Source organism: Salmo trutta, chromosome 20, assembly GCF_901001165.1.
Source record: "Salmo trutta chromosome 20, fSalTru1.1, whole genome shotgun sequence".
In the NCBI taxonomy this organism is placed as follows: Eukaryota; Metazoa; Chordata; class Actinopteri; order Salmoniformes; family Salmonidae; genus Salmo; species Salmo trutta.
The window spans coordinates 47,187,692-47,210,585 of record NC_042976.1 but is presented as its reverse complement, the minus strand read 5'-3'; the positions used below and the strand labels follow the sequence as shown (position 1 = coordinate 47,210,585).

The window sequence follows — 22,894 nt, the reverse complement described above, 5'->3', positions numbered from 1 at the left end:
TTCCCAATATGGCCACTAAAACAGATCCATTTGTTTTAATTGGATTCGTCTGACATTGCCACAACTCTTTCAATAATAGGTGGAATACGATTCATGATTTAAAAAAAAACAAATTTAGACAGGTTTGCTAAATATATCATCATCATTGTAAAACACTATTCATATAACCACTTGATATAATGGCACAGGAGGAGATGGCTGACGCTCTGAACCAATTGAGCTATTTTGTGTGTTTATTCGCATTATTTGTAACTTATTTTGTACATAATGTTTCAGCCACCGTCCTGTATGACCGAAAAGAGCTTCTGGATATCAGAACAGCGATTACGGGACAAAGATTTGTTCTTTAACGAGTCGGACGCTAAGGATTTACTTCAGACACCGGACAGGGCCCAAATCCCTGTCATTCGCATGAAGAAGAGACGGAGATATAGGGGTCGTACTTTGGGGTGCCATGTAAGAATCCGACGGCGAGTGGGTAACCTGCCTCTACCATCAGTCCTATTAGCCAACGTGCAATCATTGGATAATAAACTGGATGAGCTCCGATCAAGAATATCCTACCAATGGGACATTGAAAAATGTTATATCTTGTGTTTCACCTAGTCGTGGCTGAACGACGACATGGATGACATACAGCTGGCTGGGTTCTCCGTGCATCGGCAAGATAGAACAGCTGCCTCCGGTAAGACAAGGTGTGTCGGTCTGTGTATATTTGTCAATAACAGTTCACAAAATCTAATATTAAGGAAGGCCATAAGCGAACAAGAAAATGCTCATCCAGAGGCAGCGCTCCTTGTGGCCGTGGACTTTAACGCAGGCAAACTTAAATCCATTTTACCTAATTTCTACCAGCATGTTACATGTGCAACCAGAGAGGAAAAAAACTCTGTGGTGGTCTGTGTCTATTTGTCAATAACAGCTGGTGCACAAAATTAAGGAAGTCTCAAAGTTTTGATCGCCTTAGGTAGAGCATCTCATGATATTTTTCATAGCTGTCTATTTACCACCACAAAATGATGCTGGCACTAAGACCGCACTCAACCAGCTGTATAAGGCCATAAGCAAACAAAAAAATGCTCATCGAGAGGCGGCGCTCCTAGTGGCCGGGGACTTTAAAGCAGGGAAACTTAAATCCGTTTTACCTAATTTCTACCAGAATGTTACATGTTACATGTGCAACCAACCGGGGGAAAAAACTAGATCACATTTACTCTACACACAGAGACGCATACAAAGCTCTCCATAGCCCTCCATTTGGCAAATCTGACCATAACTCTATCCTCCTGATTCCTGCTTACAAGGAAAAACTAAAACAGGAAGTACCAGTGACTCGCTCAATACGGAAATGGTCAGATGTCACAGATGCTAAGCAAGAGAACTGTTTTGCTAGCACAGACTGGAATATGTTCCGGGATTCTTCGGATGGCATTGAGGAGTACACCACATTAGTCACTGGCTTCATCGATGATGTCATCCCCACAGTGACCGTACATACATACCCCAACCAGAAGCCTTGGATTACAGGCAACATCCGCACTGAGCAAAAGGGTAGAGCTGCCGCATTCAAGGAGCGGGACTCTTCAGAATGCTGAAGAAATATGTCTTGGCCCCCAAAAAACCTCACAATGCTATCTTTTGGAAATGATAGGGTGCTCAAAGATTTCCCAGTCTGTTTTGTGATTGTGAATGAAGATTTTAGGAAGATCTCAATTGAATACTCCTCGCATCCTCTCTTCTGTGGGTTTATTGCCACCACCAACTGGACGGGGTTAAAAAGAGAAAAAGAAAATCAATACGTGATAGTTTTCCCTAACTTAATCCACCCAAATAAAAATAGTACACTGACAAAAACAAAATTCCCACTTCTTCCATCCTTCAAATCTCCATATCTCCCTTCTCAGGTTCTAGGGCCTGAGAGTGTGGTACGGCTTGTGACAATACTCCATGCAACTCCTCCACCGTGAAGTCTTTCAGTCCCAGAAACCTTTCCACCGCATCAACGATGATCTCTATTTTCCTGGACTTCCTCTCCACCTTGGCAGTGCAATTAATCACCATAGCTATAAAGGCCACAAAGTCCACCTTTAAAATAGCTGGGTCCTGCTGTGGAAAGGCAACCTCTGCAGCCTGCAGTGAAGGCCTATCCACCATCATGGACTCTTCAGGAGCACCATTTGAACCCACAACCTTTTTAACAGCCGCTGAAAATGAAATGCAACATGTCACATTTTCATCACTTTTAAAACACATATGATCTTGGCTTCCCCCTTCTGTAAACACTTGGATCATGTCCAAAAGCTTTACAGTGATCACACTGCATTGGTCTTTGGATAAATGCTTACAGTTTATACAACCAACTGCACTTGAGGAGGGAGAGACTCCATATTAAAAACCAAAATAACAGATACTCTTCACTTTTTCTTCATTCACCACACGAGTCATCTGAAGTGCATCAATCTATCCAAGAATATTTTTAATCTCTGCAACATCAACCAGATATTACCCCCTTGAGGGGTGCCCTGTTCCGAAGAGACACACACGACACGTCAAAGTTTTCAAATCGGTTGAGACGCAACACATTCAGTCGGATCCTCAGAAGTACAAAAGATCTTAACAAGCCTGCCTCTCGTGATCCTCACAGCCTTCACTTTACCCAGTATGCTCTCCAACAATTTTGATATCTCAAATGGATTCTTCAAGATAGGATTACCAATCAGCTGTTCTTCATTAACAAACCATAATCCTATAAAATAAGGGACATTCTCACCACTGTACGCTACTTTGCTCCATTCTTTTAGACAATAGTTCAATTCTTCTTGATTCTACCTCCATTAGATTCAAGATCCACATCAGCGTCCAATTCCGCCATCTTTTCCTTCTTGTCAAAAAACCTAGCATCCTCTCTCCTCGTCTCCTCAAAACCCATTGGAGGAGAAGGTCAGAGGGGAGGGATCTCTGGCTTTCTCATCCAATGGGTTTTGAGAAGGAGAAAGGTTAAGAGGATGTGAGGAGTATGCAATTGAGATCTTCCCCTAGTCAAAACCAGACTTCTTAATTGAACAAGAGCCACGGGGCGACACTACTTCAAGTCAGGCTGGGTGATGTCACCGCACGATGCTCGCGCTGGCTCTCGGCTAACCAGCTAACCAGGTATAGTGATACTGTCAGCAACCAAGTTAATAGAGTTTAGGACTCTTACTCAATACTCTCACTAAATACAAAGGTTATTTAATTCTGGTGGGAGCAAGCAACCCAGTAACCCAGAGAAGAGGCTGAAACTGGAGTAAAATGGTACAAAACCAAGAATGAAAAGTCCTGAGCTGTTCGACACTCCCCGCTCTATGGTGTCCGGTCGGCCCAAGGAGTGCTTTTGGTAATGGCTGTCCTCCAAGAAGCGGCCGCTGGGGGGTTCAGAGTTCTAGGGAAGTCGTGTCAAGGGTGCTGACAATGTCCACATAAGAATTGGTGAAAGAGAAAACTGGTGACAGTAGGCTGTTTCACAATCGCTGGGTACCTCCTGTCTTAATGCTGTGACACGTGAACTTGACTATTATCTCTAATTTATCAAAAACAATACCGGATACTGAATAAATGTCAGTTCAAAATGCTTGCTCGCACCCAGCCACCCACACACACAGCAGTCCCACGAGCAACTCCACCCCCAGCGATAGCCTACAGCCAGGGCTGTGCACAAACCTTTCAGTGGGCACCCTGTGTAAAAGCTGCTTTCTTGAGAATAAGATAGTGTTTTAGTTATTTGTAACCCATATATTGTTGTTAGGGAAATTACTTTGCTGTTAGATAATGTTGCCAAATATAAGTTACATACAGTGGGGGAAAAAAGTATTTGATCCCCTGCTGATTTTGTACGTTTGCCCACTGACAAAGAAATGATCAGTCTATAATTTTAATAGTAGGTTTATTTCAACAGTGAGAGAGAGAATAACAACAACAAAAATCCAGAAAAACGCATGTCTAAAATGTTATAAAATGATCTGCATTTTAATGAGGGAAATAAGTATTTGACCCCTCTGCAAAACATGACTTAGTACTTGGTGGCAAAACCCTTGTTGGCAATCACAGAGGTCAGACGTTTCTTGTAGTTGGCCACCAGGTTTGCACACATCTCAGGAGGGATTCTGTCCCACTCCTCTTTGCAGATCTTCTCCAAGTCATTAAGGTTTCGAGGCTGACGTTTGGCAACTCGAACCTTCAGCTCCCTCCACAGATTTTCTATGGGATTAAGGTCTGGAGACTGGCTAGGCCACTCCAGGACCTTAATGTGCTTCTTCTTGAGCCACTCCTTTGTTGCCTTGGCCATGTGTTTTGGGTCATTGTCATGCTGGAATACCCATCCACGACCCGTTTTCAATGCCCTGGCTGAGGGAAGGAGGTTCTCACCCAAGATTTGACGGTACATGGCCACGTCCATCGTCCCTTTGATGCGGTGAAGTTGTCCTGTCCCCTTAGCAGAAAAAAACCCCCAAAGCATGTTTCCACCTCCATGTTTGACGGTGGAGATGGTGTTCTTGGGGTCATAGGCAGCATTCCTCCTCCTCCAAACACGGCAAGTTGAGTTGATGTCAAAGAGCTCCATTTTGGTCTCATCTGACCACAACACTTTCACCAGTTGTCCTCTGAGTCATTCAGATGTTCATTGGCAAACTTCAGACAGGCATGTATATGTATTCTTGAGCAGGGGGACCTTGCGGGCGCTGCAGGATTTCAGTCCTTCACGGCGTAGTGTGTTACTAATTGTTTTCTTGGTGACTATGGTCCCAGCTGCCTTGAGATCATTGACAAGATCTTCCCGTGTAGTTCTGGGCTGATTCCTCACCGTTCTCATAATCATTGCAACTCCACGAGGTGAGATCTTGCAAGGAGCCCTAGGCCGAGGGATATTGACAGTTCTTTTGTGTTTCTTCCATTTGCGAATAATCGCACCAAATGTTGTCACCTTCTCACCAAGATGCTTGGCGATGGTCTTGTAGCCCATTCCAGCCTTATGTAGGTCTACAATCTTGTCCCTGACATCCTTGGAGAGCTCTTTGGTCTTGGCCATGGTGGAGAGTTTGGAATCTGATTGATTGATTGCTTCTGTGGACAGGTGTCTTTTTTACAGGTAACAAGCTGCGGTTAGGAGCACTCCCTTTAAGAGCGTGCTCCTAATCTCAGCTCGTTACCTGGGAGCCAGAAATCTTTCTGATTGAGAGGGGGTCAAATACTTATTTCCCTCATTAAAATGCTAATCTATTTATAACATTTTTGACATGCATTTTTTCTGGATATAATTGTTGTTATTCTGTCTCTCACTGTTCAAATAAACCTACCATTAAAATTATAGACTGATCCTTTCTTTGTCAGTGGGCAAACGTACAAAATCAGCAGGGGATCAAATACTTTTTTCCCCCACTGTAGTACCAAATGACATTATCTCCCAAAGGCTATGAGACACACACATCTGTCAAATGAGAGGAACTTTGTAATCTGGTTGCTTTTTAGTTACTTGCTGACCTTGTGAGAAAAGCACACAGTAGGCGAAACCGTACCTGCTATATCAAGAAGTATGTCAAGGTCAGCTCCTATGTTCTCGGTTCTAAAATGAGCTCTTGAAATTTGTTATATTACTCGCCCTTTAATCTTCCTCTTTTTGATATGATGGTAAAAATACAAACCCTGTCATACTAATTCTGTCTGCAAACTAGCCCCCCCCCCCCCCACACCAAAATATGTGCACCAAGAAGCATTTTGATGCGTGGTAAATTTACTGTTGAAGAAAAATCCCCTTTATAATAAACCCATAATAACATTTGCGATGTGACATACGTTACAGTTAAGCAGAGTCGTTTATAGGATTTCCACACATGGGTATTTTTTTTACCAAGGTCCTGAAATTTTGTTTGCCTTTTAAAAACGCATTTCATGCAATTCTATGGAATTTACATGACAGAAAGCAGTAGCTGAATCTTTTTTAATGCCACACAAATGACTGAAAGAAGTGGCTGCTCTGACACTGACGAACTGAGATCAATCTGGTCTTGAATTCAAACAAACAATAGCCCAGGACAGTGAAGCGACACACAGATTGTGCAATATACACTGAGTGTACAAAACATTATGGACACCTGCACTTTCCGTGACATTGACTGACCAGGTGAATCCAGTTGAAAGCTATGATCCCTTATTGAGGTCACTTGTTACATCCACTTCAATCAGTGTAAATAAATGGTAGGAGACGAGTTAAAGAAGGATTTTTAAGTCTTGAGACAATTGAGAAATGGATTCTGTATGTGAGCTGTTCAGAGGTATTAGGCTACAATAGAGATTTAAACTGAACAAGAATATAAACGCAACATGCAACAATTTCAAAGATTTTACTGAGTTACAGTTCATAGAAGGAAATCAGTCAATTGAAATGAATTCGTTAGGCCCTAATCTATAGATTTCACATGACTGGGCAGGGGCACAGCCTGGGAGGGCATAGGCCCACCCACTGGGGAGCCAGGCCCGGCTAATCAGAATGAGTTTTCCCCACAAAAGGGCTTTATTGCAGACAGAATTTTGCTCTGATATTCAATGTCAACTGTGGGACCTTATATAGACAGGAATAAGGCTGTAATGTAACAAAATGTGGAAAAAGGGAAGGGGTCTGAATACTTTCCGAATGCACTGTAAATTATTATTTGATATAATTGTATGTTGGTAACCCGTTGTTTAAAAGTGATAATGCCCTCGAAGCCAGTGTTTGGAGGATATATTGGAATGGTTCGCCGGCCCTCGACAATACCGTGCCAATATAACCTACAAACACCATCTTCTCGGGCATTATCACTTAAATATACAGTACCAGTCAAACGTTGGACACACCTACTCATTCCAGGGTTTGTCTTTATTTGAAAAGAATTCTACTTTGTAGAATAATAGTGAAGACATCAAAACTATGAAATAACACATATGAAATCATGTAGTAACCAGAAAAAGCTTTAAACAAATATACACCGCTCAAAAAAATAAAGGGAATACTTAAACAACACAATGTAACTCCAAGTCAATCACACTTCTGTGAAATCAAACTGTCCACTTAGGAAGCAGCACTAATTGACAATAAATGTCACATGCTGTTGTGCAAATGGAATAGACAACAGGTGGAAATTATAGGCAATTAGCAAGACACCCCCAATAAAGGAGTGGTTCTGCAGGTGGGGACCACAGACCACTTCTCAGTTCCTATGCTTCCTGGCTGATGTTTTGGTCACTTTTGAATGCTGGCGGTGCTTTCACTCTAGTGGTAGCATGAGACGGAGTCTACAACACACACAAGTGGCTCAGGTAGTGCAGCTCATCCAGGATGGCACATCAATGTGTGCTATGGCAAGAAGGTTTGCTGTGTCTGTCAGCGTAGTGTCCAGAGCATGGAGGCGCTACCAGGAGACAGGCCAGTACATCAGGAGACGTGGAGGAGGCCGTAGGAGGGCAACAACCCAGCAACAGGACCGCTACCTCCGCCTTTGTGCAAGGAGGAGCAGGAGAAGCACTGCCAGAGCCCTGCAAAATGACTTCCAGCAGGCCACAAATGTGCATGTGTCTGCTCAAACGGTCAGAAACAGACTCCATGAGGGTGGTATGAGGGCCCGACATCCACAGGTGGGGGTTGTGCTTACAGCCCAACACCGTGCAGGACGTTTGGCATTTGCCAGAGAACACCAAGATTGGCAAATTCGCCACTGGTGCCCTGTGCTCTTCACAGATGAAAGCAGGTTCACACTGAGCACGTGACAGACGTGACAGAGTCTGGAGATGCCGTGGAGAACGTTCTGCTGCCTGCAACATCCTCCAGCATGACCGGTTTGGCGGTGGTTCGGTCATGGTGTGGGGTGGCATTTCTTTGGGGGGCCGCACAGCCCTCCATGTGCTTGCCAGAGGTAGCCTGACTGCCATTAGGTACCGAGATGAGATCCTCAGACCCCTTGTGAGACCATATGCTGGTGCGGTTGGCCCTGGGTTCCTCCTAATGCAAGACAATGCTAGACCTCATGTGGCTGGAGTGTGTCAGCAGTTCCTGCAAGAGGAAGGCATTGATGCTATGGACTGGCCCGCCCGTTCCCCAGACCTGAATCCAATTGAGCACATCTGGGACATCATGTCTCGCTCCATCCACCAACGCCACGTTGCACCACAGACTGTCCAGGAGTTGGCGGATGCTTTAGTCCAGGTCTGGGAGGAGATCCCTCAGGAGACCATCCGCCACCTCATCAGGAGCATGCCCAGGCGTTGTAGGGAGGTCATACAGGCACGTGGAGGCAACACACACTACTGAGCCTCATTTTGACTTGTTTTAAGGACATTACATCAAAGTTGGATCAGCCTGTAGTGTTGTTTTCCACTTTAATTTTGAGTGTGACTCCAAATTCAGACCTCCATGGGTTGATAAATTGGATTTCTATTGATTATTTTTGTGTGATTTTGTTGTCAGCACATTCAACTATGTAAAGAAAAAAGTATTTAATAAGATTATTTCTTTCATTCAGATCTAGGATGTGTTGTTTAAGTGTTACCTTTATTTCTTTGAGCAGTATATTTTATATTTGAGATTCTTCAAGAGTGTGCAAAGCTGTCATCAAGGCAAAGATTAGCTACTTTGAAGAATCTCACATATAAAATATATTTTGATTTGTTTAACAATTTTTTTGGTTACTACATGATTCCATGTGTTATTTCATAGTTTTGATGTCTTCACTACTACTTTACAATGTAGAAAATACCAAAAATAAAGAAAAACCTTCGAATGAGTCGGTGTGTCCAAACTTTTGACTGATACTGTATATTTTGTTTTACTATTTTTTTGTTTTTGCTGACAATTGGGCCCACCATGGGCCTTCTACCAGGTGCTTCATCCCCGGTAAACCCCTGCATTAATCCACAGGCCTATGGTTGTCACAGACAGTTTTTAAGAGCTGAGGGTTGTGGCGTGCTTGAGAAATGGAAACTATCACAACTGATGACTGCCACCCTCTTCATACACAGCACTTACCTTAGGATGGGGGCGTGCTCTGAAAATACAGACAAAGCTCTCCAACTCAACCTAGACCCGATATGATCTTTATCAGCAATTTTGCTCTTCTGGTTAATGAATAGGTCTTTATATGTCGGCTAGGCATTCTATATGTCAATAAATGCACCTTTATTAGTGTAAAATAAATATGCTATAGGCTATGCCTAGGCTATGGGGGGGTTTGTGGAGTTTGTGGAGGTTTTGTGGAGCATTGCAAGTTAAGACCAAACTGTAAATTCGTAAACTCAATCTTCTGTCTGGACAATTGTTCCTTTATGATCTAGCCAGGTCATTACAATAGCTAATGCTGCTACTCTTGTTATAGAAATTCACTAACGGTAGGCAAACGGCATAAATAGTTTCAAAATCAAGTTAATTATAACCAAGCTGACTTGGAGTCACATTAGGTCTGTTACATCCAGGTGGATTCTAGCTCGCTGGCGAACATTAGTGCCACCACCAGTCATGCCGCCTGTTTGGATTGCTTATTGACAGCATTTGAATAATTGTCACTCAGATAATGTCATAATTATCTTATCAAGCATTGTGTTTATAACTACAATAGCAAACACACATTACAAGCAAAACAACCATGAGCGTTTTCAAGATGCCTTGTCAAGATGCTAAAGCTAGCTAACACAAATCGATCTTAAGGCAGATGCATGACCACATTCACATTAACAAAAAATGCGATCACCAATTTATGTGTAGATGTTAGACTGCTTAGCATGTTTGGTGAAGTTGAAAGCTGAACATGACAGTACATTAAGATTTTTGCTTTCTGTTCTGGCAATGTTCAACAGGTGCAAAGAATCCCACCTCGCACTAGAACGCGTGAATGATTTCCCTTCAACGTGTTCATGTGACAGAAGCTCGCAACTTCACAGCATGAATCTAAAATGTTAATAACTTAGTCTGTGAATGATGGGATAAAACCTGCCTCTGAGACAATTACTTGAATAATTCAATGGATGTTTTGTTCATAAAGTCGATGACTAAAGTGTCTTATTTGGAATTAAAAAACGTGACTTCTCTTTCGGCGGTCTATAAGAATTGTCTTTGTAGGCCTGTAAACTGCAGTACCGAAAATGCCCTCTTGATCGTCGTGGGAAGCCGGCCCCCTTGGAAACCCATTGGCCGTTTGTGCGTCGCTGCTCAGTGAACGGGTTGCTTTTTTTTGGGTACGGAGCTGAGAGGAGATGCACACGGCACTCGAGTGAGGTAACTATATAAAAAAAAAACATTTGTTTTCTTTCACTCCCACAACATGGAACCGGGCAGAATTTGCTACAACATGCAGATGTAGCTAGTTGGCTAGCTACATTCATTTATCTGTTAAATTAAATAACGTAGCAGAAGTCTTAAACGCCCAGCTTTGTTTAAATGGCTAACGTTAGCTAGCACATTTCCTGTGCGTTGTCTGCTAGCTAACCTTAGTTAGCTATTTGGAATTTTGCCTATTGTGGTACTTTGACGACTTGAAACTAAAATGGCTAGCTTGCTAGCTAGCTAACGTTGTCAGCTAGGTGCATTCATTTACCCAGTGCCACTACGGTATGAGTAGCAACCTATTGTGAAAGTAGCTAGCTACGTCTGGTAAAAATATTTAACAAGCTAACTTGGGCACGCTGTGTTGCATGCAGCCATTGCAGGGACCAGACTACGCGTGGTGCACCATAGCTAACGTTAGCTAGCTATTTTACCGGCCTAACTGGTTCCGCTTGGTAGATTAACGCTACCTAACGCAACTAGTTGGATAACTAACCACCACAAACTACGTTTCAAACTTCCACCGACCTATGATGGGAAGCCGAGAAACCAAAACGGCAACTAACGTAACTGGTAACGTTAACTAGCAACCAACGTTGGTGGCTTGTCTAACGTTATGCAGTCCATGTGTACGGCTGTGCATGTCTGAACGATAACATTTCTGTTAAATGTCGAATCATTTGTTGGTAGTTAAGTCAGTCCTTTTTAAAGTAGCTGAACTAGTGTGTCATAAGCCTGTGTTGTGATTCAGTAATCATGTATTAGCAATGCGCTCTAGTTCTGGCAGCCTAATTTATTAAATGTTGCTAATTTGGTGAGAAATTATAGTAGTGTCTACGAACTATAACTGCAGATAAGTATTGGGCCTGGTAGACAGGCACTGAATTAATACTACCGTAACCGAATCAATGTTTGCCTTGCATCTAGACCACTGCAGTGGCCCACAACCTTTTTTGAACCGCTGCACAATGATGGGATAAATTGTGGCACACATACAGTTCCTAGTTTAGTTAGTGGCAATGACCTCCATCGAATCCGTACTGCAGATCTGTTTTCAATAGCAAACCTTTTGTCATAGTTTAAACCCTACTTAAATCTATTTTCGTTTCCTTACTCATGATGGTTAATTTGTGTGTACCCGTTTAAAACTGTCCCGCTAAAGGTGCACATTTCCGATTAAAAAGAAAAACATGTAGCGCAGGTAAAATAGGTCTTACTTTTGAACGGGAAGGTCTAGAGATGAGCATTGTAAAGGTGCTACCACAGATACAAGACTAATTTTAAAAAAAATTCTATATCAGAGGCTGTGCTACTGCTAAGCACAGGCAAGTCTGAACGGTTTTCACAGACTAAGTAAAATTATACAAATTACTTTGCTCATGATGCACACCCCTCAAATGTAACAGCTGCTCTAGTGCACTGAACTTGAAACAATACAGACATAATTTTTATTTTACCTTTTATTTAACTAGTCAAGTCGGTTAACAACAAATTCTTATTTTCAATGATGGCCTAGGAACAGTGGGTTAACTGCCTTGTTCAGGGGCAGAACACACTTTTTTTTTACCTTGTCAGCTCAGGGATTCGATCTTGCAACCTTTCGGTTACTTGTCCAACGCTCTAACCACTAGGCTACCTTTCGCCCCATCTGCATAATCATCTGTTATTCAATGTATTATCTGATTGATTTTCTTTCTTTCTGCGCTGGTGCTCAAGTCAAAATCCCATGTTCACTCTACAGGTCACTTTTTTTAATGAGTGTTCCAATGTTGAACCATTGGTCTAGACACAGGTCTAGTGGTTATTTAAGTCTGTTACAAGGTCACACTCCAATACCCCACATTTAGCTGAAGATGTTCAGAGAAATGGTAAAGGTTCAATGCAGCAATGCAGCTGTTTTTATCTCAATATCAAATCATTTCTGGGTAACAATTAAGTCTCTTACTGTGATTGTTTTCAATTAAAATGGTCATAAAGACACAGCTTCTTAGCAATGAGAACAATTTTGCTAGGGTTGTTGGAGTGGTTTGAGTGGGATGGGGAAATCTGAAAATTAGTTATTGGCAAAGAGGTTTGGAACTCTCAAATTGGTCTATTAACTTATTTACAGCATGGCAACATCACCATGGAAGACCAAAACTGGCTGAGATTTCAGGCAGTCTTTTCAATCAGCTCTTACATTGAAATGGCATTATCATCCCCATTTTCACAATTTCACAGAATTTTTTTTCCCGACCTCATAGTGTGGAAATATACACAGTGTACAAAATATTAGGAACACCTCTTTCCATGACATCAACTGACCAGGTCAAAGCTATGATCCCTTATTGGTGTCACCTGATAAATCCACTTCAATCATTGTAGATGAAGGTTAGGAGACGCGTTAAAAGATTTTCAAGCCTTGAGATAATTGAGACATGGATTGTGTATGTGTGACATTCCGAGGGTGAATGGGCAAGACAAAAGATTTCAGTCCCTTTGAACGGGTTATGGTAGTAGGTGCCAGGCACACCGGTTTGCGTCAAGAACTGCAACGCTGCTGGGCTTTTCACGTCCAAAAGTTTCCCATGTGTATCAAGAATGGTCCACCACCCATAGGACATCCAACAAATTTGACACAACTGTGGGAGGCATTGGAGTTAACATGTGCCAGCATCCTTGTGGAAGGATTTTGACACCTTGTCGCTGATGAAATTGAGGCTGTTCTGAGGGCAAAAGGGGCTGCAACTAAATACTAGGAAGGTGTTCCCAATGTTTTGTACACTGTGTATATAGAACAAAGTTAAATCAGATTTTTAACTGCACTAAGCCTTTAAAAGCAAAGCCATAAGTGCATTACTATTATCTACATAAGGAGGCAACCTGATCCAAAGGTATAAGGCTACCATACAGATGTAGTTACATTTCCATGAAAGCTGTTATGTTGAACTTTCAGTTATTTGTAGGAATGTCTTAGTCTTAAACCCTGGAAGTCAATAAGCCTACTGTACCCTCGCAAGAACTATGCATTATGGAAAATTCCAGTAGTTTTGCAACCCTACTCTGGAGCAATCTCTGTGTGGTTATTTGTGAATGTCAACATATTTGTTCTGGTATTGATGCTACTGACTAATGCATTTCATACAAATAGCACCCAGAATGTTCTCTTAATTTGCCCTATAACTTAGAAAATGCTTCGAAACACAATTACTGCCTTAAATTGTTGAAGTAGAATGGTAATTTCTTTTGTTTCAAATAACATTTACATTTGGTGCTTACTGAACATTGAGGGTCCATGCTTAATGGTTGCGTAATACATATTTTTTTAACACTCCGCACATTATTTTTGTGTGGATTTGGAAATCCCACAAGTTTAGGCCTAATATATTATGACTTTCATAACTTGCATTTTGTGCAGTCTGTATTGTACTTCTTACGGCTGAATGCAAATTTCCTTCAACAGTGGCACACGCATGTACACTGACCGGCATGGTAACTAGATGCAGTAGAATTAATGGCAGAAGTGATGTAGGGTTCACTTTTACAGGGTAGCCTTATTCAGAATTACTGTAACACTGCAAATCAGGTGCTGCTGGACAAAGTATTGTAAAATGTACAAGCAGCAGCTCTGATGTTAATCATTGCTTGTAACAGAATTTCCTTCCTCTTAGTTTGTCTGAGGGATTGTATAGGGGGAAATATCTGTATGTGTAGCCTGTGTAATGTGGATATCATATTGGGCCAGTATATTTGCGTGCCTTTTGAGTCTAACTTCAGAATGTGTTCTATGGATATTGTCATTCCAGTCAGTTTCTTAAAAGTACACCAATGCGAAACGGCACATAATTCCAAAGGTCAACTTTGAAAATGAGTCTTTGCCGAAACTGTGAACAGGACATGAGTAAGCAGTCCAAGCTTCCTTTAGCCACAAATATTTTCCACAAAGATTCACAGTATGCATAATGACATATCCAGCTTTCCAGACGCCAATATAAAACCCCATATCCCTGGACTGGGCCTTAGACATGAGCCTGACTCTTTACCCATAAGATAGTTTTGCACTCTGTTTCCTCCATATATCACCTCAAGAGGTTCTCACAGACCGCTGTGGAATTTGTCCAGAGAGGCTGTTGAAAATCCCCCAGATTATCAACCCCCCCCCCCCCCCCGCTTTTAATTCTGACTCGTTCTCGTGCTCAGTTAGGCATTTCTCAACTTTTTAAATTCCCTGTTTAGGTGGTCGGTCAGGCTCCCACATCTCCTATGACCCTATGGTGATGTCTCATGATTAGGGCTGTGACGGTCTTGGAATTTGAGGTTACGGTAATTGTGGGGGTCACAATTTAGTTTGTACACTTGTTTACATGGATATGCTTCCTTAGTAAAAACCTATTTGAAACAAGCCATTACACTGCGTTATTATCATGGCATTTCATTATTATTCAGGTTATTACTTATAAATATTAAGAAACAAATTCAGAAATACCAGGTTGGAGAGGATCTGTCGCATTTTCGTATTGACACACAGTATTGACAGAGTCAAAATAAAGATGTATGCCTACCTTGTCTGTTGGCTTTTTTTTATATATATCCTATTTTCTGCATATACGGTACAGGTCAAATGTTTGGACACTTACTCATTCAAGGGTTTTTCTTTATTTGTACTATTTTCTAAATTGTAGAATAATAGTGAAGACCTCAACTATGAAATAACATCATGTAGTAACCAAAAAAGTGTTAAACAAATCAGAATATATTTTAGATTCTTCAAAGTAGCCACCCTTTGCCTTGACAGCTTTGCAGACTCTTGGTATTCTCTCAACCAGCTTCATATGGAATGCTTTTCCAACAGTCTTGAAGGAGTTCCCACATATAATGAGCACTTGTTGGCTGCTTTTCCTTCATTCTGCGGTCCATCTTATCCCAACCCATCTCAATTGGGTTGAGGCCAGGTCATCTGACGCAGCACTCCACTCTCCTTCTTGGTCAAATAGCCCTTACACAGCCTGGAGGTGTTGGGTCATTGTCCTGTTGAAAAACAAATGATAGTCCCACCAAGTGCAAACCAGATGGGATGGCGTATCGCTGCAGAATGCTGTGGTAGGCATGCTGGTTAAGTGTCACCAGCAAAGCACCACCACACCACCACCTCTGTGCTCTACGGTGGGAGTCGCACACGTGGAGATCATCCATTCACCTTCTCTGCGTCTCACAAAGATGGTGATTGGAACCCCAAAATCTGGACTCATCAGACCAAAGGACAGATTCCCACTTGGCCCAAGCAAGTCTCTTCTTACTGGTGTCATTTAGTTGTGGTTTCTTTGCAGCAATTTGACTACGAAGGCCTGATTCATGCAGTCTCCTCTGAACAACAGAGGTAACGCTGGGTCTTCCTTTCCTGTGGTGGTTCTCATGAGAGCCAGTTTCATCATAGCGTTTGTTTTTTGCGACTGCAATTGAAGAAACTTGGTTATTAATTTTCAGCATTGACTGACCTTCATGTCTTTAAAGTAATGATGGACTGTAGTTTCTCTTTGCTTATGTTAACTGTTCTTGTCATAATATGGACTTGGTCTTTTACCAAATAGGGTTATCTGCTGTATACAACCCCTACCATGTCACAACACAACTAGCTCCAATGCATTAAGAAGGAAAGAAATTCCACAAATGAACTTTTAACAAGACACACCTGTTAATGGAAATGCATTCCAGGTGACTACCTCATGAAGCTGGTTGAGAGAATTACAAGTGTGCAAAGCTGTTATCAAGGCAACGGGTGGCTACTTTAAAGAATCTCAAATCTAAATATATTTTGATTTGTTTAACGCTTTTTTTGGAGTACTACATGATTCCATGGGTTTTATTTCATAGTTTTGATGTCTTCACTATTATTATACAATGTAAAAATAAGGAAAAACTCTGGACTGAATAGGTGTCCAAACTTTTGACTGGTACTGTGTGTGTGTTTTAGATATATAATACTGATCCTATTTTTGACCCACAAAACCATTCAAATGAAGTTCGAAGGGTTTTCTCCCACTTTTCACAAAATATTCGCATAAGATCACAAACCCTGCTGCGGTCATTCGATGACTGTGGCATTTACACTATATGTATGTATGTATGTATAGTTTTGTGTGTGTATATATATATGTGGACACCCCTTCAAATTAGACTTAGCTATTTCAGCCACACCCGTTGCTGACAGGTGTAGAATTTCGTCAAATTTCTTCCCTGCTTGCGATGTCCCGGTCAACTGTAAGTGCTGTTATTTTGAAGTGGAAACCGTCATCTAGGATCAACAACAGCGGTAGACCACACAAACTCACAGAGCAGGACCGCTGAAGCGTGTAAAATTGTCTGTCCTCATTTGCAACACTCACTACTGAGTTCTAAACTGTCTTTGGAAGCAATGTCAGCGCAAGAACTGTTCGCCGGGAGCTTCATGAAATGGGTTTCCATTGCTGAGCAGCGGCACACAAGCCTAAGATCATCATGCGCAATGCCAATCGTTGGCTGGAGAGCTGTAAAGCTTGCTGCCATTGGACTCTGGAGCAGTGGACATTTGTTTTCGGAATGATAATTTACGCTTTGTCATCTGGCAGTCTGACGGATGAATCTGGGTTTGGCGGATGCCAGGAGAATGCTACCTGCCCGACTGCATAGTGCCAGAAGAGGAATACTAGTCTGGGGCTGTTTTTCATGGTTTGGGCTAGGCCCCTTAGTTCCAGTGAAGGGTAATCTTAATGCTACAGCATATAATGATGTTCTAGACGATTTTGTACTTCCAACTTTGTGGCAACAGGCCCTTTCCTGTATCAGAATGACAATGACCCTGTGCACAAAGTGAGGTCCCTGTGGAAGAACTTAACTGGCGTGAACAAAGCCCTGACCTCAACTCCATCAAACACCTTTGGGTTCTCTTTCTGTCTCTCTCTCTCTCCCCAATGATATGATAGCATGTTGCCTCACGAATGTGATGCCCATTTGTGCCCCCAACGAGAGGCTCTCTTGCGTAACTCACCAGACTCTAGCTTCTTGCTCAGTCTGTATACGCACAAACACGCTGCACAAATCATCTGGACCCCCACCCCTTCCAGAAAATGTCCGGTTCAGTGGCTCATTAACTCGGATCCCATCTCCAAGACACACACAAGCATGCACACACTATGTCCCCGCCCTTTGTACACCACGTCCCACACACAAACGAGTTAGCCTACGTCAACTGATTTTAAAGACTTTAAAACAGACAACCAGTTCCAATAGTAACCCAGAAGAGCATTGGGTGTGAGAGGATTCTTTCTTTCGTCCCTCTAGGTCTTGAAATAAAGGTAAGCTGTACCTTTTTGAGCCCTCCCCAAGTGCTGTTTAGGTTTCAGTCATCCCTGTTTTGGCATTGTTTGCTAACAAGTGTTTACCTGGTTGCAGGCGTAGCCTCGGTCCTTCCCTCTCATCCTGCGGTTAACTCGTTCCCAGCCTGTAGCACGTCAGCATCACACATACGTTCAGTTTTAAAGATCTCATGCTGATCTGCACCTGCTTACGGTTGGACTCCATCCACCCCTTCTTTAGCTCAGTGGATATAGACTACAAAGGCCAGGTTTTGGGGAAGTTTAATGGTTCAGAGGCTGAAGACCTGACCTTGCCACTGCTAATACAAGGTGGATTTCTGAAGACTTTTTGTGATTTAGGTGACGACTTCAGGAGAAGCAGTGGCCTAATTTTGGCCTCTTGAATCGATTTGATTTATGGTTATGCTAATTTCACGGTTCAGATGGTAACAGTTTGGTTACACCATTCAAGAAGTTCAGGAATAATCCTGGTCAATATCTTTTGTTTGTATTCTTGCTTGATGGACTTTTGTTTTGAAGGCAGTTAAAGTAACCAAGGGTCATTGCCATGTTTCTAACTGAATGGATGGATTGGTTGTGAATGGACATGCAGTACTGTGCACTATCCTGAGTGAGTGAAAAACTAGCTATCCATGTGACTAAATGTAGTTGATAAGTGAACACGCCAATGTTGAATAAATGTATGTTGCTTCTCCAGTGTACAGTGCATTCGTAAAGTATTTAGACCCCTTGACTTTTTCCACATTTTCTTACGTTACAGACCTATCCCAAAATGGATGAAATAGTTTCCCCCCTCAATCTACACACAATACCCCATAAGGTTTTGCTAAGTGTTTTAAAATTTACGAAGGAAAAAAACAGATCTCATTTACATAAGTATTCACACCCTTTACTCAGTACTTTGTTGAAGTACCCCTGGCAGCGATTACAGCCTTGAGTCTTCTTGGGTATGACACTACAAGCTTGGCACACCTGTCTTGGGGAGTTTCTCCCAATCTTCTCTGCAGATCCTCTCAAGCTCTGTCAGGTTGGATGGGAAGCGTCGTTGCACAGCTATTTTCAGGTCTCTCCAGAGATGTTCGATTGGGTTCAAGTCCGAGCTCTGGCTGGGCCACTTAAGGACATTCTGAAACTTGTCCAGAAGCCACTCCTGCGTTGTCTTGGCTGTGTGTTGTCCGCTTGGAAGGTGAACCTTCGCCCCAGTCGGAGGTCCTAAGTGTTCTGGAGCAGGTTTTCATCAAGGATCTCTCTGTACTTTGCTCCGTTCATCTTTCCCTCGATCCTGACTAGTTTCCCAGGCCCTGTGGCTGAAAAACATCCCCACAGCATGATGCTGCTACCACCATGCTTCACTGTAGGGATGGTGCCAGGGTTCCTCCAGACGTGATGCTTGATATTTAGGCCAAAGACTTCAATCTTGATTTAATCAGACCAGAGAATCTTGTTTCTTATGGTCCGAGTCCTTTAGGTGCCTTTTGGCAAACTCTAAGCGGGCTGTCATGCCTTTTACTGAGGAATGACTTCCGTTTGGCCCCTCTACAATGAAGGCCTGATTGGTGGAGTGCGGCAGGATGGTTGTCTTTCTGGAACTTACTCCCATCTTCACATAGGAACTCTGGAGATCTGTCAGTGACCATCGGGTTCTTGGTCACCTCCCTGACCAAGGCCCTTCTCCCCCGATTGCTCAGTTTGGCCAGGCTGCCAGCTCTAGGAAGAGTCTTGGTGGTTCCAAACTTCTTCCATTTAAGAATGATGGAGGCCGCTGTGTTCCTGGGAACCTTCAATGCTGCAGAAATGTTTTGGTACCCTTTCCCAGATCTGTGCCTCGACACAATCCTGTCTCAGAGCTCTACGTTAAATTCCTTCGACCTCATGGCTTGGTTTTTGCTCTGACACGTACTGTCAACTGTGGGACCTTATATAGACAGGTGTGACTTTCCAAATCCTGTCCAATCATTGAATTTACCACAGGTTGACTCCAAGTTGTAGAAACATCTCAAGGATGATCAGTGGAAACAGGATACACCTGATCTCAATTTCAAGTCTGAATACTTTATACTACCTTTCAAAAGTTTGGGGTCAATTAGAAATGCCCTTGTTTTTGAAAGAATCGCTTTTTTTGCCCATTTTTAAAATGACATCAAATTGATCAGAAATGCAGTGTAGACATTGTTAATGTTGTAAATGACTATTGGAGTTGGAAAGGCTTTTATTTTATTTTTTGAATGGAATATCTACACAGGCGTACGGAGGCCCATTATCAGCAACCATCACTTCTGTGTTCCAGTGGCACGTTGTGTTAGCTAATCCAAATTGATCAATTTAAAAGGCTAATTGATCATTAGAAAACCCTTTTGCAATTATGTTCGCACAGCTGAAAACTGTTATCCTGATTAAAGAAGCAATAAAACTGGCCTTTTTTTAGACTAATTGAGTATCTGGAGCATCAGCATTTGTGGGTTTGATTACAGGCTCAAAATGGCCAGAAACAAAGTACTTTCTTCTGAAACGCGTCAGTCTATTCTCGTTCTGAGAAATGAAGACTTTCCATGCGAGAAATTGCCAAGAAACTGAAGATCTCGTACAACGCTGTGTACTACTCCCTTCACAGAACAGCGCAAACTGGCTCAAACCAGAATAGAAATAGGAGTGGGGGTGCCCCGGTGCACAACTGAGCAAGAGGACAAGTACATTAGTGTCTAGTTTGAGAAACAGATGCCTCAAGTCCTCAACTGGCAGCTTCATTAAATAGTACGCGCAAAGCACCAGTCTCAACGTCAACAGCGACGAGGCGACTCCGGGATGCTGGCCGAGCTCTGTCTTTTCTAGATAACTGCAACCTTTTACATGGGCGAAGGTAGTTATTTGAACAGTAAGAAATTGTTTGAATAGTATAACTACTATACCAGTTTAGTTGCCCTTTCTGCTCTGTAAAGTCTGACTCACAAACCAGTCAGATATACAGTAGAAAGGTAGCCTAGTTAAAACACCAAACATTTCTTAGTCTCTACTTTTATAGGAGTTTATTTTCTAATATTGTGTTCCATTCAGTTTGACATGACATGTAATCTGCCAAAGTGGAAATTTGTGAAATGTAAACTGTGAATCTACATCTTATGAAGGCAGAGATGTATTATTAGTAGTGAGAGCTCACCAGGTGCAGGATTCAGTGACACGGCACTACCCTTGTCCTGACTTCACCCCCCCCCCCCCCCCCCCTCCCACAGTACTGTCTGCAGATATGCAACAATAGACATGGACATGTTTCGTACACACACACCCATGGTGAAGGGGTACAAGCGCTTCAAGTTCCTCCGTGTCCACATCGCTAAGGAATTATCATGGTCCACACCAACACAGTCGTGAAGAAGGTACAACAAAGCCCTTTCCCCCTCAGGAGTCAAAGAGTTGGCATGGGCCCTTAGGTCCTCAAAGTTCTTCAGCTGTACCATTGAGAGCATCTTGACTGGCTGCATCACAGCTTGGTATGGCAACTGCTTGGATCCGACTGCAAGTGTAGTGCGTACAGCCCATTACATCACTGGGTTCGAGCTCCCTGCAGTTCAGGACCTCTGTACCAGGCGGTGTCAGGAAAGCCCTAAAAATGTTCAGACTCCAGCCATTTAAATCATAGACTGTTCTCTCTGATAACGCACGGCAAGCGGTACCGATGCAGCTAGTCTGGAACCAACAGGACCCTGAACAACTTCTACCCTCAAACCGTAAGACTGCTAAATACTTAGTCCGTTAGCTATTAGTTAAATAGGTAACCATCTTCATTGACAATTTTTGCCCCAACTCTTTTGACTCCTCACATATGCTGCTGCTACTACTGTTTATTATCTATCCTGTTGCCTAGTAAATTTATCCCTACCTATATGTACATACTGGTACTGTGTGTGTATATATTATATATATATTATATATATATAATATATATATTATAGCTAAGTTATCGTTACTTGTGTATTTGTTCCGCATGTTTTTTTTGTTCTGCATTGGTGGGAAGGGCCTGTAAGTAAGCAGTTCACTGTTAGTCTACACCCGGTGTTTTTATTTTTTACGAAGCATGTGACAAAATTCAATTTGTCACACACGCGCGCTCAGACAGAGATGAGGAGGAAGCTGTAGCCGTGTGAGAGTCATATGACGCGGCTTAAGGGCTCCCGTCTCCTCTCCCACCGCCTCGTGTCTAAAGATGAGCGATAGAGAAAAAGCCTTGACTGTGCACGCCAGGAATGTACCGCTGCTTCTGCCAGGCTCTCTGCTAATTTTCACTAGACTGCTAGTTCTTGGACCATGTTGTATAAGCCTAGGTCGTGTATAAGTCAAAGCCTGTGAGGCTTAGGTGTTTGCATAACCATCAGATCATAAACTGTGCTAGTTCTTTGAATGTGGAGGCCTGTGGATTTGTGCAGAATGTACAGAAAGTATTCAGACTCCATGAATTTTCCCACATTTTGTTATGTTTCAGCCTTATTCTAAAATTGATTAAATAGTTTTTGTCCACTCATCAATGTACATTAATGACAAAGAAAGAACCCTTTACTCAGTACTTTGAAGCGCCTACATTTTTCTTGGGTATGATACTACAAGCTTGGTACACCTGTATTTGGGGAGTTTCTCCCAATCCTCTCAAGCTCTGTCGGGTTGGATGGGGAGTGTCGCTGCACAGCTATTTTCAGGTCTCCAAAGATGTTCAAGTCCGGGCACTGACTGGGCCACTCAAGGACATTCGGAGACTTGTCCAGAAACCACTCCTGCGTTGACTTGGCTGTGTGCTTAGGGTTATTGTCCTGTTGGAAGGTGAACCTTTGCCCAAATCTGAGGTCCTGAGTGAACTGGTGCAGGTTTTCATCATTCCCTCAATCCTGACAAGTCTCCAAGGCCCTGCCGCTGAAAAACATCCCCACAGTATGATCTGCCACCACCATGCTTCACCTTAAGGATCGTGCCAGGTTTCCTCCATATGTGACGCTTGGCATTCAGGCCAATGGGTCATCCCCCTATTTCTCAGTTTGGCCGGGCAGCCAGCGCTAGGAGGGTCTTGGTGGTTCCAAACTTCTTCCTTTTAAGAATGATGGAGGCCGCTGTGCTCTTGGGGACCTTCAATGCTGCAAAAAATTTTTTGGTACCCTTTCCCAGATCTGTGCCTTGAGACAGTCCTGTCTCAAATTACATTTTATTTGTCACATGCGCCGAATGCAACAGGTGTGGACCTTGCAGTGAAATGCTTACT

The 22,894-nt window shown here is 42.6% G+C and overlaps 1 protein-coding gene across 2 annotated transcripts in view; it reads left to right on the top strand.

Moving 5' to 3' along the window:
* Nucleotides 1-10,175: 10,175 nt before the first annotated feature.
* The window catches only part of slc39a10 (solute carrier family 39 member 10), a 72,156-nt gene continuing 59,437 nt past the window's right edge, over nt 10,176-22,894 (top strand). Inside the window, exon 1 of one of the 2 annotated variants that reach the window (XM_029703557.1) lies at nt 10,176-10,276. The gene's annotated coding sequence lies outside the window, so the exon portion shown is untranslated. Of the gene's footprint in view, nt 10,277-17,615; nt 17,635-22,894 lie in introns of those variants that run through there. The other variant, XM_029703558.1, reaches the window with a different exon arrangement.